Source organism: Oncorhynchus kisutch, unplaced genomic scaffold (genome assembly GCF_002021735.2).
Source record: "Oncorhynchus kisutch isolate 150728-3 unplaced genomic scaffold, Okis_V2 scaffold2480, whole genome shotgun sequence".
NCBI classification, from domain to species: domain Eukaryota; kingdom Metazoa; phylum Chordata; class Actinopteri; order Salmoniformes; family Salmonidae; genus Oncorhynchus; species Oncorhynchus kisutch.
In genome coordinates this window covers 1-14,768 of record NW_022264425.1, presented here as the reverse complement: position 1 = coordinate 14,768, position 14,768 = coordinate 1, and the positions used below count along the sequence as shown (strand labels likewise).

General features: G+C 40.3%; 11 non-coding genes across 11 annotated transcripts; all 11 read left to right on the top strand.

Annotated features, from left to right (window-relative positions):
* Positions 1 to 1,377: 1,377 nt before the first annotated feature.
* Positions 1,378 to 1,449, top strand: trnaa-cgc (transfer RNA alanine (anticodon CGC)). Its single transcript has one exon. It is a non-coding gene; the product is annotated as a tRNA-Ala (tRNA).
* A 535-nt stretch (positions 1,450 to 1,984) lies between these two features.
* On the top strand, positions 1,985 to 2,056 carry trnat-ugu (transfer RNA threonine (anticodon UGU)). Its single transcript has one exon. It is a non-coding gene; the product is annotated as a tRNA-Thr (tRNA).
* Positions 2,057 to 3,461: 1,405 nt separating this feature from the next.
* On the top strand, positions 3,462 to 3,533 carry trnaa-cgc (transfer RNA alanine (anticodon CGC)). Its single transcript has one exon. It is a non-coding gene; the product is annotated as a tRNA-Ala (tRNA).
* A 535-nt stretch (positions 3,534 to 4,068) lies between these two features.
* trnat-ugu (transfer RNA threonine (anticodon UGU)) lies at positions 4,069 to 4,140 on the top strand. The gene has a single exon. It is a non-coding gene; the product is annotated as a tRNA-Thr (tRNA).
* A 1,405-nt stretch (positions 4,141 to 5,545) lies between these two features.
* On the top strand, positions 5,546 to 5,617 carry trnaa-cgc (transfer RNA alanine (anticodon CGC)). The gene has a single exon. It is a non-coding gene; the product is annotated as a tRNA-Ala (tRNA).
* A 535-nt stretch (positions 5,618 to 6,152) lies between these two features.
* On the top strand, positions 6,153 to 6,224 carry trnat-ugu (transfer RNA threonine (anticodon UGU)). Its single transcript has one exon. It is a non-coding gene; the product is annotated as a tRNA-Thr (tRNA).
* A 1,405-nt stretch (positions 6,225 to 7,629) lies between these two features.
* Positions 7,630 to 7,701, top strand: trnaa-cgc (transfer RNA alanine (anticodon CGC)). Its single transcript has one exon. It is a non-coding gene; the product is annotated as a tRNA-Ala (tRNA).
* A 535-nt stretch (positions 7,702 to 8,236) lies between these two features.
* trnat-ugu (transfer RNA threonine (anticodon UGU)) lies at positions 8,237 to 8,308 on the top strand. Its single transcript has one exon. It is a non-coding gene; the product is annotated as a tRNA-Thr (tRNA).
* A 1,405-nt stretch (positions 8,309 to 9,713) lies between these two features.
* On the top strand, positions 9,714 to 9,785 carry trnaa-cgc (transfer RNA alanine (anticodon CGC)). Its single transcript has one exon. It is a non-coding gene; the product is annotated as a tRNA-Ala (tRNA).
* Positions 9,786 to 10,320: 535 nt separating this feature from the next.
* On the top strand, positions 10,321 to 10,392 carry trnat-ugu (transfer RNA threonine (anticodon UGU)). The gene has a single exon. It is a non-coding gene; the product is annotated as a tRNA-Thr (tRNA).
* A 3,440-nt stretch (positions 10,393 to 13,832) lies between these two features.
* trnaa-cgc (transfer RNA alanine (anticodon CGC)) lies at positions 13,833 to 13,905 on the top strand. The gene has a single exon. It is a non-coding gene; the product is annotated as a tRNA-Ala (tRNA).
* The last annotated feature ends 863 nt before the right edge of the window (positions 13,906 to 14,768 follow it).

The following is a 14,768-nucleotide window of genomic DNA, read 5'->3' as shown; positions in this document are numbered from 1 at the left end:
GGTTCTTTCACTGGAGGACATTGAAGAAAAAAAAAAGTTCTCAAAATGGCAACCCTGCTATTATATAGTAAGGGGATGAACCTCTACGGTAGAGCTAACACTTGAAATGCATGCGCTCTGAAGTTAATCCCCAAATTTTCTGATGAGTATATTTAGTTGTGAAATGAGCTTTTGCACAACTCTACTTTCCAGAATGTTGACATTTTAAGAAGGAAATAGATGTGCTAAGTCATCTGTTTTTGTAAACTGAAGCACATGGGTTCAATCCTGGGTTCAAGCCTTGTTCGACGTTTATGGAAGCTAGATGATATTATGGAAATGTACTTTCATTAGAACAGTGTAAAGAAAGGGTCAATTGTATTGATATGGCCACTACGACCTGTATGCTCTAGTCGGCTGGCCCTCGCTACATATTCGTCGCCAGACCCACTGGTTCCAGGTCATCTTTTTAGTCTATGCTAGGTAAAGCTCCGCCTTATCTCAGCTCACTGGTCACGATAACAACACCCACCCGTAGCACGCGTTCCAGCAGGTATATCTCACTGGTCATCCCCAAAGCCAACACCTCCTTTGGCCGCCTTTCCTTCCAGTTCTCTGCTGACAATGACTGGAACGAATTGCAAAAATCGCTGAAGCTGGAGACATATTTCCCTCACTAACTTTCAGTGTTGCCAACTTAGCGACTTAGTCGCTGTATTTAGCAAGTATTCAGACCCCTCTGAATACTTGCAGACATTTTCATTTTACTCACTTTTTGTCTCTTCCACAATGTTATTCCTCACTCCTACAGTGTCCATCACAATTACATGCACATGGACAATTATGCAAATTAGGTGATGACATCATTTAGCAACTTCTAGTGACTTTTAGGACAGCCAATAGCTACTTTCCTTACTGAGGTGTTGGCAACACTGCTAACTTTAAACATCGGCTATCTGAGCAGCTAACTGATCGCTGCAGCTGTACAAAGCCCATCTGTAAATAGCCCACCCAATCTACCTACCTCATCCCCATATTGTTTTAATATACTTTCTGCTCTTTGCACACCAGTATTTCTACTTGCACATCATCATCTGCTCATCTATCACTCCAGTGTTAATTTGCTAAATTGTAAATACTTCGCTACTATGGCCTATTTCTTGCCTTACCTCCATTTGCACGCACTGTATATAGACTTTCTTTTTTTTCTTCTATTGTGTTATTGACTGTACGCTTGTTTATTCCATCTGTAACTCTGTGTTGTTGTTTGTGTTGCGCTGCTTTGCTTTATCTTGGCCAGGTCGCAGTTGAATATGAAAACTTGTTCTCAACTAGCTTACCTGATTAATTATAGGTGAAATGTAAAAAAATAAGAAAAAACCATTTCTTTCCCAGAAAGGGGATGTAGCTCAGTGGTAGAGCGCATGCTTCGCATGTATGAGGTCCTGGGTTCAATCCCCAGCTTCTCCATTCAAATGTTTGCAATGGCCCATCTCCTACTTTCCAGAATGTTGAAATTCTCAGCAGGAAACAGAGACGTGCTAAATAATTTGCTCTTGTAATCTGAAGAACATGTGTTCAATCCCTGTTTGTACATTTATGTAACAGAAGTGGCATGGTTGCCAACTTCAATTGCATCATTTTCAAAAACTGAAGTTCATGGGTTAGATGACTGTCCATACTTGCGTGTATTTAGAATTGCTGCTATCATTTCATTGTAGTTTCAATGGAGTGGTGTATATAAAAAGTACATTGTATTAATATTGCATTTTATCTGCAAATAAAATTGGATCGAAGCTCAGAGGGGGAGTGCATGCTATTTTAGTACTTGGTTCAATCCCAAGGTTCTCCACTGAGTATTTGTGTGCCAAATTCACATTACACAACTCCTACTTTCCAGAATGTTGAAATTCTCACAGGAAACAGAGATGTTATTTGTGTGCCAAATTCACATTACACAACTACTACTTTCCAGAATATTGATAAATATCTTGAAGCATAGAGTGGCATGGTGGCCAAGCGGTAAGGCGTCGGTCTTGTAAACCGAAGATCATGGGTTCAAATCCCATCCGTGCCTTACTGAAAGATAGCTGGTACCATGGGAAGGTTCTTTCACTGGAGGACATTGAAGAAAAAAAAAAGTTCTCAAAATGGCAACCCTGCTATTATATAGTAAGGGGATGAACCTCTACGGTAGAGCTAACACTTGAAATGCATGCGCTCTGAAGTTAATCCCCAAATTTTCTGATGAGTATATTTAGTTGTGAAATGAGCTTTTGCACAACTCTACTTTCCAGAATGTTGACATTTTAAGAAGGAAATAGATGTGCTAAGTCATCTGTTTTTGTAAACTGAAGCACATGGGTTCAATCCTGGGTTCAAGCCTTGTTCGACGTTTATGGAAGCTAGATGATATTATGGAAATGTACTTTCATTAGAACAGTGTAAAGAAAGGGTCAATTGTATTGATATGGCCACTACGACCTGTATGCTCTAGTCGGCTGGCCCTCGCTACATATTCGTCGCCAGACCCACTGGTTCCAGGTCATCTTTTTAGTCTATGCTAGGTAAAGCTCCGCCTTATCTCAGCTCACTGGTCACGATAACAACACCCACCCGTAGCACGCGTTCCAGCAGGTATATCTCACTGGTCATCCCCAAAGCCAACACCTCCTTTGGCCGCCTTTCCTTCCAGTTCTCTGCTGACAATGACTGGAACGAATTGCAAAAATCGCTGAAGCTGGAGACATATTTCCCTCACTAACTTTCAGTGTTGCCAACTTAGCGACTTAGTCGCTGTATTTAGCAAGTATTCAGACCCCTCTGAATACTTGCAGACATTTTCATTTTACTCACTTTTTGTCTCTTCCACAATGTTATTCCTCACTCCTACAGTGTCCATCACAATTACATGCACATGGACAATTATGCAAATTAGGTGATGACATCATTTAGCAACTTCTAGTGACTTTTAGGACAGCCAATAGCTACTTTCCTTACTGAGGTGTTGGCAACACTGCTAACTTTAAACATCGGCTATCTGAGCAGCTAACTGATCGCTGCAGCTGTACAAAGCCCATCTGTAAATAGCCCACCCAATCTACCTACCTCATCCCCATATTGTTTTAATATACTTTCTGCTCTTTGCACACCAGTATTTCTACTTGCACATCATCATCTGCTCATCTATCACTCCAGTGTTAATTTGCTAAATTGTAAATACTTCGCTACTATGGCCTATTTCTTGCCTTACCTCCATTTGCACGCACTGTATATAGACTTTCTTTTTTTTCTTCTATTGTGTTATTGACTGTACGCTTGTTTATTCCATCTGTAACTCTGTGTTGTTGTTTGTGTTGCGCTGCTTTGCTTTATCTTGGCCAGGTCGCAGTTGAATATGAAAACTTGTTCTCAACTAGCTTACCTGATTAATTATAGGTGAAATGTAAAAAAATAAGAAAAAACCATTTCTTTCCCAGAAAGGGGATGTAGCTCAGTGGTAGAGCGCATGCTTCGCATGTATGAGGTCCTGGGTTCAATCCCCAGCTTCTCCATTCAAATGTTTGCAATGGCCCATCTCCTACTTTCCAGAATGTTGAAATTCTCAGCAGGAAACAGAGACGTGCTAAATAATTTGCTCTTGTAATCTGAAGAACATGTGTTCAATCCCTGTTTGTACATTTATGTAACAGAAGTGGCATGGTTGCCAACTTCAATTGCATCATTTTCAAAAACTGAAGTTCATGGGTTAGATGACTGTCCATACTTGCGTGTATTTAGAATTGCTGCTATCATTTCATTGTAGTTTCAATGGAGTGGTGTATATAAAAAGTACATTGTATTAATATTGCATTTTATCTGCAAATAAAATTGGATCGAAGCTCAGAGGGGGAGTGCATGCTATTTTAGTACTTGGTTCAATCCCAAGGTTCTCCACTGAGTATTTGTGTGCCAAATTCACATTACACAACTCCTACTTTCCAGAATGTTGAAATTCTCACAGGAAACAGAGATGTTATTTGTGTGCCAAATTCACATTACACAACTACTACTTTCCAGAATATTGATAAATATCTTGAAGCATAGAGTGGCATGGTGGCCAAGCGGTAAGGCGTCGGTCTTGTAAACCGAAGATCATGGGTTCAAATCCCATCCGTGCCTTACTGAAAGATAGCTGGTACCATGGGAAGGTTCTTTCACTGGAGGACATTGAAGAAAAAAAAAAGTTCTCAAAATGGCAACCCTGCTATTATATAGTAAGGGGATGAACCTCTACGGTAGAGCTAACACTTGAAATGCATGCGCTCTGAAGTTAATCCCCAAATTTTCTGATGAGTATATTTAGTTGTGAAATGAGCTTTTGCACAACTCTACTTTCCAGAATGTTGACATTTTAAGAAGGAAATAGATGTGCTAAGTCATCTGTTTTTGTAAACTGAAGCACATGGGTTCAATCCTGGGTTCAAGCCTTGTTCGACGTTTATGGAAGCTAGATGATATTATGGAAATGTACTTTCATTAGAACAGTGTAAAGAAAGGGTCAATTGTATTGATATGGCCACTACGACCTGTATGCTCTAGTCGGCTGGCCCTCGCTACATATTCGTCGCCAGACCCACTGGTTCCAGGTCATCTTTTTAGTCTATGCTAGGTAAAGCTCCGCCTTATCTCAGCTCACTGGTCACGATAACAACACCCACCCGTAGCACGCGTTCCAGCAGGTATATCTCACTGGTCATCCCCAAAGCCAACACCTCCTTTGGCCGCCTTTCCTTCCAGTTCTCTGCTGACAATGACTGGAACGAATTGCAAAAATCGCTGAAGCTGGAGACATATTTCCCTCACTAACTTTCAGTGTTGCCAACTTAGCGACTTAGTCGCTGTATTTAGCAAGTATTCAGACCCCTCTGAATACTTGCAGACATTTTCATTTTACTCACTTTTTGTCTCTTCCACAATGTTATTCCTCACTCCTACAGTGTCCATCACAATTACATGCACATGGACAATTATGCAAATTAGGTGATGACATCATTTAGCAACTTCTAGTGACTTTTAGGACAGCCAATAGCTACTTTCCTTACTGAGGTGTTGGCAACACTGCTAACTTTAAACATCGGCTATCTGAGCAGCTAACTGATCGCTGCAGCTGTACAAAGCCCATCTGTAAATAGCCCACCCAATCTACCTACCTCATCCCCATATTGTTTTAATATACTTTCTGCTCTTTGCACACCAGTATTTCTACTTGCACATCATCATCTGCTCATCTATCACTCCAGTGTTAATTTGCTAAATTGTAAATACTTCGCTACTATGGCCTATTTCTTGCCTTACCTCCATTTGCACGCACTGTATATAGACTTTCTTTTTTTTCTTCTATTGTGTTATTGACTGTACGCTTGTTTATTCCATCTGTAACTCTGTGTTGTTGTTTGTGTTGCGCTGCTTTGCTTTATCTTGGCCAGGTCGCAGTTGAATATGAAAACTTGTTCTCAACTAGCTTACCTGATTAATTATAGGTGAAATGTAAAAAAATAAGAAAAAACCATTTCTTTCCCAGAAAGGGGATGTAGCTCAGTGGTAGAGCGCATGCTTCGCATGTATGAGGTCCTGGGTTCAATCCCCAGCTTCTCCATTCAAATGTTTGCAATGGCCCATCTCCTACTTTCCAGAATGTTGAAATTCTCAGCAGGAAACAGAGACGTGCTAAATAATTTGCTCTTGTAATCTGAAGAACATGTGTTCAATCCCTGTTTGTACATTTATGTAACAGAAGTGGCATGGTTGCCAACTTCAATTGCATCATTTTCAAAAACTGAAGTTCATGGGTTAGATGACTGTCCATACTTGCGTGTATTTAGAATTGCTGCTATCATTTCATTGTAGTTTCAATGGAGTGGTGTATATAAAAAGTACATTGTATTAATATTGCATTTTATCTGCAAATAAAATTGGATCGAAGCTCAGAGGGGGAGTGCATGCTATTTTAGTACTTGGTTCAATCCCAAGGTTCTCCACTGAGTATTTGTGTGCCAAATTCACATTACACAACTCCTACTTTCCAGAATGTTGAAATTCTCACAGGAAACAGAGATGTTATTTGTGTGCCAAATTCACATTACACAACTACTACTTTCCAGAATATTGATAAATATCTTGAAGCATAGAGTGGCATGGTGGCCAAGCGGTAAGGCGTCGGTCTTGTAAACCGAAGATCATGGGTTCAAATCCCATCCGTGCCTTACTGAAAGATAGCTGGTACCATGGGAAGGTTCTTTCACTGGAGGACTTTGAAGAAAAAAAAAAGTTCTCAAAATGGCAACCCTGCTATTATATAGTAAGGGGATGAACCTCTACGGTAGAGCTAACACTTGAAATGCATGCGCTCTGAAGTTAATCCCCAAATTTTCTGATGAGTATATTTAGTTGTGAAATGAGCTTTTGCACAACTCTACTTTCCAGAATGTTGACATTTTAAGAAGGAAATAGATGTGCTAAGTCATCTGTTTTTGTAAACTGAAGCACATGGGTTCAATCCTGGGTTCAAGCCTTGTTCGACGTTTATGGAAGCTAGATGATATTATGGAAATGTACTTTCATTAGAACAGTGTAAAGAAAGGGTCAATTGTATTGATATGGCCACTACGACCTGTATGCTCTAGTCGGCTGGCCCTCGCTACATATTCGTCGCCAGACCCACTGGTTCCAGGTCATCTTTTTAGTCTATGCTAGGTAAAGCTCCGCCTTATCTCAGCTCACTGGTCACGATAACAACACCCACCCGTAGCACGCGTTCCAGCAGGTATATCTCACTGGTCATCCCCAAAGCCAACACCTCCTTTGGCCGCCTTTCCTTCCAGTTCTCTGCTGACAATGACTGGAACGAATTGCAAAAATCGCTGAAGCTGGAGACATATTTCCCTCACTAACTTTCAGTGTTGCCAACTTAGCGACTTAGTCGCTGTATTTAGCAAGTATTCAGACCCCTCTGAATACTTGCAGACATTTTCATTTTACTCACTTTTTGTCTCTTCCACAATGTTATTCCTCACTCCTACAGTGTCCATCACAATTACATGCACATGGACAATTATGCAAATTAGGTGATGACATCATTTAGCAACTTCTAGTGACTTTTAGGACAGCCAATAGCTACTTTCCTTACTGAGGTGTTGGCAACACTGCTAACTTTAAACATCGGCTATCTGAGCAGCTAACTGATCGCTGCAGCTGTACAAAGCCCATCTGTAAATAGCCCACCCAATCTACCTACCTCATCCCCATATTGTTTTAATATACTTTCTGCTCTTTGCACACCAGTATTTCTACTTGCACATCATCATCTGCTCATCTATCACTCCAGTGTTAATTTGCTAAATTGTAAATACTTCGCTACTATGGCCTATTTCTTGCCTTACCTCCATTTGCACGCACTGTATATAGACTTTCTTTTTTTTCTTCTATTGTGTTATTGACTGTACGCTTGTTTATTCCATCTGTAACTCTGTGTTGTTGTTTGTGTTGCGCTGCTTTGCTTTATCTTGGCCAGGTCGCAGTTGAATATGAAAACTTGTTCTCAACTAGCTTACCTGATTAATTATAGGTGAAATGTAAAAAAATAAGAAAAAACCATTTCTTTCCCAGAAAGGGGATGTAGCTCAGTGGTAGAGCGCATGCTTCGCATGTATGAGGTCCTGGGTTCAATCCCCAGCTTCTCCATTCAAATTTTTGCAATGGCCCATCTCCTACTTTCCAGAATGTTGAAATTCTCAGCAGGAAACAGAGACGTGCTAAATAATTTGCTCTTGTAATCTGAAGAACATGTGTTCAATCCCTGTTTGTACATTTATGTAACAGAAGTGGCATGGTTGCCAACTTCAATTGCATCATTTTCAAAAACTGAAGTTCATGGGTTAGATGACTGTCCATACTTGCGTGTATTTAGAATTGCTGCTATCATTTCATTGTAGTTTCAATGGAGTGGTGTATATAAAAAGTACATTGTATTAATATTGCATTTTATCTGCAAATAAAATTGGATCGAAGCTCAGAGGGGGAGTGCATGCTATTTTAGTACTTGGTTCAATCCCAAGGTTCTCCACTGAGTATTTGTGTGCCAAATTCACATTACACAACTCCTACTTTCCAGAATGTTGAAATTCTCACAGGAAACAGAGATGTTATTTGTGTGCCAAATTCACATTACACAACTACTACTTTCCAGAATATTGATAAATATCTTGAAGCATAGAGTGGCATGGTGGCCAAGCGGTAAGGCGTCGGTCTTGTAAACCGAAGATCATGGGTTCAAATCCCATCCGTGCCTTACTGAAAGATAGCTGGTACCATGGGAAGGTTCTTTCACTGGAGGACTTTGAAGAAAAAAAAAAGTTCTCAAAATGGCAACCCTGCTATTATATAGTAAGGGGATGAACCTCTACGGTAGAGCTAACACTTGAAATGCATGCGCTCTGAAGTTAATCCCCAAATTTTCTGATGAGTATATTTAGTTGTGAAATGAGCTTTTGCACAACTCTACTTTCCAGAATGTTGACATTTTAAGAAGGAAATAGATGTGCTAAGTCATCTGTTTTTGTAAACTGAAGCACATGGGTTCAATCCTGGGTTCAAGCCTTGTTCGACGTTTATGGAAGCTAGATGATATTATGGAAATGTACTTTCATTAGAACAGTGTAAAGAAAGGGTCAATTGTATTGATATGGCCACTACGACCTGTATGCTCTAGTCGGCTGGCCCTCGCTACATATTCGTCGCCAGACCCACTGGTTCCAGGTCATCTTTTTAGTCTATGCTAGGTAAAGCTCCGCCTTATCTCAGCTCACTGGTCACGATAACAACACCCACCCGTAGCACGCGTTCCAGCAGGTATATCTCACTGGTCATCCCCAAAGCCAACACCTCCTTTGGCCGCCTTTCCTTCCAGTTCTCTGCTGACAATGACTGGAACGAATTGCAAAAATCGCTGAAGCTGGAGACATATTTCCCTCACTAACTTTCAGTGTTGCCAACTTAGCGACTTAGTCGCTGTATTTAGCAAGTATTCAGACCCCTCTGAATACTTGCAGACATTTTCATTTTACTCACTTTTTGTCTCTTCCACAATGTTATTCCTCACTCCTACAGTGTCCATCACAATTACATGCACATGGACAATTATGCAAATTAGGTGATGACATCATTTAGCAACTTCTAGTGACTTTTAGGACAGCCAATAGCTACTTTCCTTACTGAGGTGTTGGCAACACTGCTAACTTTAAACATCGGCTATCTGAGCAGCTAACTGATCGCTGCAGCTGTACAAAGCCCATCTGTAAATAGCCCACCCAATCTACCTACCTCATCCCCATATTGTTTTAATATACTTTCTGCTCTTTGCACACCAGTATTTCTACTTGCACATCATCATCTGCTCATCTATCACTCCAGTGTTAATTTGCTAAATTGTAAATACTTCGCTACTATGGCCTATTTCTTGCCTTACCTCCATTTGCACGCACTGTATATAGACTTTCTTTTTTTTCTTCTATTGTGTTATTGACTGTACGCTTGTTTATTCCATCTGTAACTCTGTGTTGTTGTTTGTGTTGCGCTGCTTTGCTTTATCTTGGCCAGGTCGCAGTTGAATATGAAAACTTGTTCTCAACTAGCTTACCTGATTAATTATAGGTGAAATGTAAAAAAATAAGAAAAAACCATTTCTTTCCCAGAAAGGGGATGTAGCTCAGTGGTAGAGTGCATGCTTCGCATGTATGAGGTCCTGGGTTCAATCCCCAGCTTCTCCATTCACATTTTTGCAATGGCCCATCTCCTACTTTCCAGAATGTTGAAATTCTCAGCAGGAAACAGAGACGTGCTAAATAATTTGCTCTTGTAATCTGAAGAACATGTGTTCAATCCCTGTTCGTACATTTATGTAACAGAAGTGGCATGGTTGCCAACTTCAATTGCATCATTTTCAAAAACTGAAGTTCATGGGTTAGATGACTGTCCATACTTGCGTGTATTTAGAATTGCTGCTATCATTTCATTGTAGTTTCAATGGAGTGGTGTATATAAAAAGTACATTGTATTAATATTGCATTTTATCTGCAAATAAAATTGGATCGAAGCTCAGAGGGGGAGTGCATGCTATTTTAGTACTTGGTTCAATCCCAAGGTTCTCCACTGAGTATTTGTGTGCCAAATTCACATTACACAACTCCTACTTTCCAGAATGTTGAAATTCTCACAGGAAACAGAGATGTTATTTGTGTGCCAAATTCACATTACACAACTACTACTTTCCAGAATATTGATAAATATCTTGAAGCATAGAGTGGCATGGTGGCCAAGCGGTAAGGCGTCGGTCTTGTAAACCGAAGATCATGGGTTCAAATCCCATCCGTTCCTTACTGAAAGATAGCTGGTACCATGGGAAGGTTCTTTCACTGGAGGACTTTGAAGAAAAAAAAAAGTTCTCAAAATGGCAACCCTGCTATTATATAGTAAGGGGATGAACCTCTACGGTAGAGCTAACACTTGAAATGCATGCGCTCTGAAGTTAATCCCCAAATTTTCTGATGAGTATATTTAGTTGTGAAATGAGCTTTTGCACAACTCTACTTTCCAGAATGTTGACATTTTAAGAAGGAAATAGATGTGCTAAGTCATCTGTTTTTGTAAACTGAAGCACATGGGTTCAATCCTGGGTTCAAGCCTTGTTCGACGTTTATGGAAGCTAGATGATATTATGGAAATGTACTTTCATTAGAACAGTGTAAAGAAAGGGTCAATTGTATTGATATGGCCACTACGACCTGTATGCTCTAGTCGGCTGGCCCTCGCTACATATTCGTCGCCAGACCCACTGGTTCCAGGTCATCTTTTTAGTCTATGCTAGGTAAAGCTCCGCCTTATCTCAGCTCACTGTCACGATAACAACACCCACCCGTAGCACGCGTTCCAGCAGGTATATCTCACTGGTCATCCCCAAAGCCAACACCTCCTTTGGCCGCCTTTCCTTCCAGTTCTCTGCTGACAATGACTGGAACGAATTGCAAAAATCGCTGAAGCTGGAGACATATTTCCCTCACTAACTTCAGTGTTGCCAACTTAGCGACTTAGTCGCTGTATTTAGCAAGTATTCAGACCCCTCTGAATACTTGCAGACATTTTCATTTTACTCACTTTTTGTCTCTTCCACAATGTTATTCCTCACTCCTACAGTGTCCATCACAATTACATGCACATGGACAATTATGCAAATTAGGTGATGACATCATTTAGCAACTTCTAGTGACTTTTAGGACAGCCAATAGCTACTTTCCTTACGAGGTGTGGCAACACTGCTAACTTTAAAACATCGGCTATCTGAGCAGCTAACTGATCGCTGCAGCTGTACAAAGCCCATCTGTAAATAGCCCACCAATCTACCTACCTCATCCCCATATTGTTTTAATATACTTCTGCTCTTGCACACCAGTATTTCTACTTGCACATCATCATCTGCTCATCTATCACTCCAGTGTAATTTGCTAAATTGTAAATACTTCGCTACTATGGCCTATTCTTGCCTTACCTCCATTGCACGCACTGTATATAGACTTTCTTTTTTTCTTCTATTGTGTTATTGACTGTACGCTTGTTTATTCCATCTGTAACTCTGTGTTGTGTGTTTGTGTTGCGCTGCTTTGCTTTATCTTGGCCAGGTCGCAGTTGAATATGAAAACTTGTTCTCAAATAGCTTACCTGATTAATTATAGGTGAGGTGAAATGTAAAAAATACGAAAATGACCAATATCCCATTTCCCAAAATGTGAGACACTAGGTGGCATGGGATCCCCAGCTTCGCGATTCTATTTTTGCAGGTGCCTTCGCATATGACTTGCAATGGTTGTCCTACAGAAGCATAGAAACAGAGACGTGCTAAATAATTTGCTCTTGTAATCTGAAGAACATGTGTTCAATCCCTGTTCGTACATTTATGTAACAGAAGTGGCATGGTTGCCAACTTCAATGCATCATTTTCAAAAACTGAAGTTCATGGGTTAGATGACTGTCCATACTTGGTATTTAGAATTGCTGCTATCATTTCATTGTAGTTTCAATGGAGTGGTGTATATAAAAAGTACATTGTATTAATATTGCATTTTATCTGCAAATAAAATTGGATCGAAGCTCAGAGGGGGAGTGCATGCTATTTTAGTACTTGGTTCAATCCCAAGGTTCTCCACTGAGTATTTGTGTGCCAAATTCACATTACACAACTCTACTTTCCAGAATGTTGAAATTCTCACAGGAAACAGAGATGTTATTTGTGTGCCAAATTCACATTACACAACTACTACTTTCCAGAATATTGATAAAATATCTTGAAGCATAGAGTGGCATGGTGGCCAAGCGGTAAGGCGTCGGTCTTGTAAACCGAAGATCATGGGTTCAAATCTTCAAATCCCATCGTTGCCTTACTGAAAGATAGCTGGTACCATGGGGATTCTTCACTGGAGACTTTGAAGAAAAAAAAGTTCTCAAAATGGCAACCCTGCTATTATATAGTAAGGGGATGACCTCTACGGTAGAGCTAACACTTGAAATGCATGCGCTCTGAAGTTAATCCCCAAATTTTCTGATGAGTATATTAGTGTGAAATAGCTTTTGCACACTCTACTTTCCAGAATGTTGACATTTTAAGAAGGAAATAGATGTGCTAAGTCATCTGTTTTTGTAAACTGAAGCACATGGGTTCAATCCTGGGTTCAAGCTTGTTCGACGTTTATGGAAGCTAGATGATATTATGGAAATGTACTTTCATTAGAACAGTGTAAAGAAAGGGTCAATTGTATTGATATGGCCACTACGACCTGTATGCTCTAGTCGGCTGGCCCTCGCTACATATTCGTCGCCAGACCCACTGGTTCCAGGTCATCTTTTTAGTCTATGCTAGGTAAAGCTCCGCCTTATCAGCTCACTGGTCACGATAACAACACCCCCCGTAGCACGCGTTCCAGCAGGTATATCTCACTGGTCATCCCCAAAGCCAACACCTCCTTTGGCCGCCTTTCCTTCCAGTTCTCTGCTGACAATGACTGGAACGAATTGCAAAAATCGCTGAAGCTGGAGACATATTTCCCTCACTAACTTTCAGTGTTGCCAACTTAGCGACTTAGTCGCTGTATTTAGCAAGTATTCAGACCCCTCTGAATACTTGCAGACATTTTCATTTTACTCATTTTTGTCTCTTCCACAATGTTATTCCTCACTCCTACAGTGTCCATCACAATTACATGCACATGGACAATTATGCAAATTAGGTGATGACACATTTAGCAACTTCTAGTGACTTTTAGGACAGCCAATAGCTACTTTCCTTACTGAGGTGTTGGCAACACTGCTAACTTTAAACATCGGCTATCTGAGCAGCTAACTGATCGCTGCAGCTGTACAAAGCCCATCTGTAAATAGCCCACCCAATCTACCTACCTCATCCCCATATTGTTTTAATATACTTTCTGCTCTTTGCACACAGTATTTCTACTTGCACATCATCATCTGCTCATCTATCACTCCAGTGTTAATTGCTAAATTGTAAATACTTCGCTACTATGGCCTATTTCTTGCCTTACCTCCATTTGCACGCACTGTATATAGACTTTCTTTTTTTCTTCTATTGTGTTATTGACTGTACGCTGTTTATTCCATCTGTAACTCTGTGTTGTTGTTTGTGTTGCGCTGCTTTGCTTTATCTTGGCCAGGTCGCAGTTGAATATGAAAACTTGTTCTCAACTAGCTTACCTGATTAATTATAGGTGAAATGTAAAAAAAATAAGAAAAAACCATTTCTTTCCCAGAAAGGGGATGTAGCTCAGTGGTAGAGCGCATGCTTCGCATGTATGAGGTCCTGGGTTCAAATCCCCAGCTTCTCATTCAAATTTTGCAATGGCCCATCTCCTACTTTCCAGAATGTTGAAATTCTCAGCAGGAAACAGAGACGTGCTAAATAATTTGCTCTTGTAATCTGAAGAACTGTGTTCAATCCCTGTTGTACATTTATGTAACAGAAGTGGCATGGTTGCCAACTTCAATTGCATCATTTTCAAAAACTGAAGTTCATGGGTTAGATGATGTCCATACTTGCGTGTATTTAGAATTGCTGCTATCATTCATTGTAGTTTCAATGGAGTGGTGTATAAAAAAGTACATTGTATTAATATTGCATTTTATCTGCAAATAAAATTGGATCGAAGCTCAGAGGGGGAGTGCATGCTATTTTAGTACTTGGTTCAATCCCAAGGTTCTCCACTGAGTATTTGTGTGCCAAATTCACATTACACAACTCCTACTTTCCAGAATGTTGAAATTCTCACAGGAAACAGAGATGTTATTTGTGTGCCAAATTCACATTACACAACTACTACTTTCCAGAATATTGATAAATATCTTGCAGCATAGAGTGGCATGGTGGCCAAGCGGTAAGGCGTCGGTCTGTAAACCGAAGATCATGGGTTCAATCCCATCCGTGCCTTACTGAAGATAGCTGGTACCATGGGAAGGTTCTTTCACTGGAGGACTTTGAAGAAAAAAAAAGTTCTCAAAATGGCAACCCTGCTATTATATAGTAAGGGATGTACCTCTACGGTAAGCTAACCTTGAAATGCATGGCGCTTGAAGTAATCCCCAAAATTTGGATTTTGAGTATATTTGTTGTGGCCTGAGCTTTGCAAACTCTACTTTCCAGAATGTGACATTTTAAGAAGGAAATAGAGGTGCTAAGTCATCTGTTTTGTAAA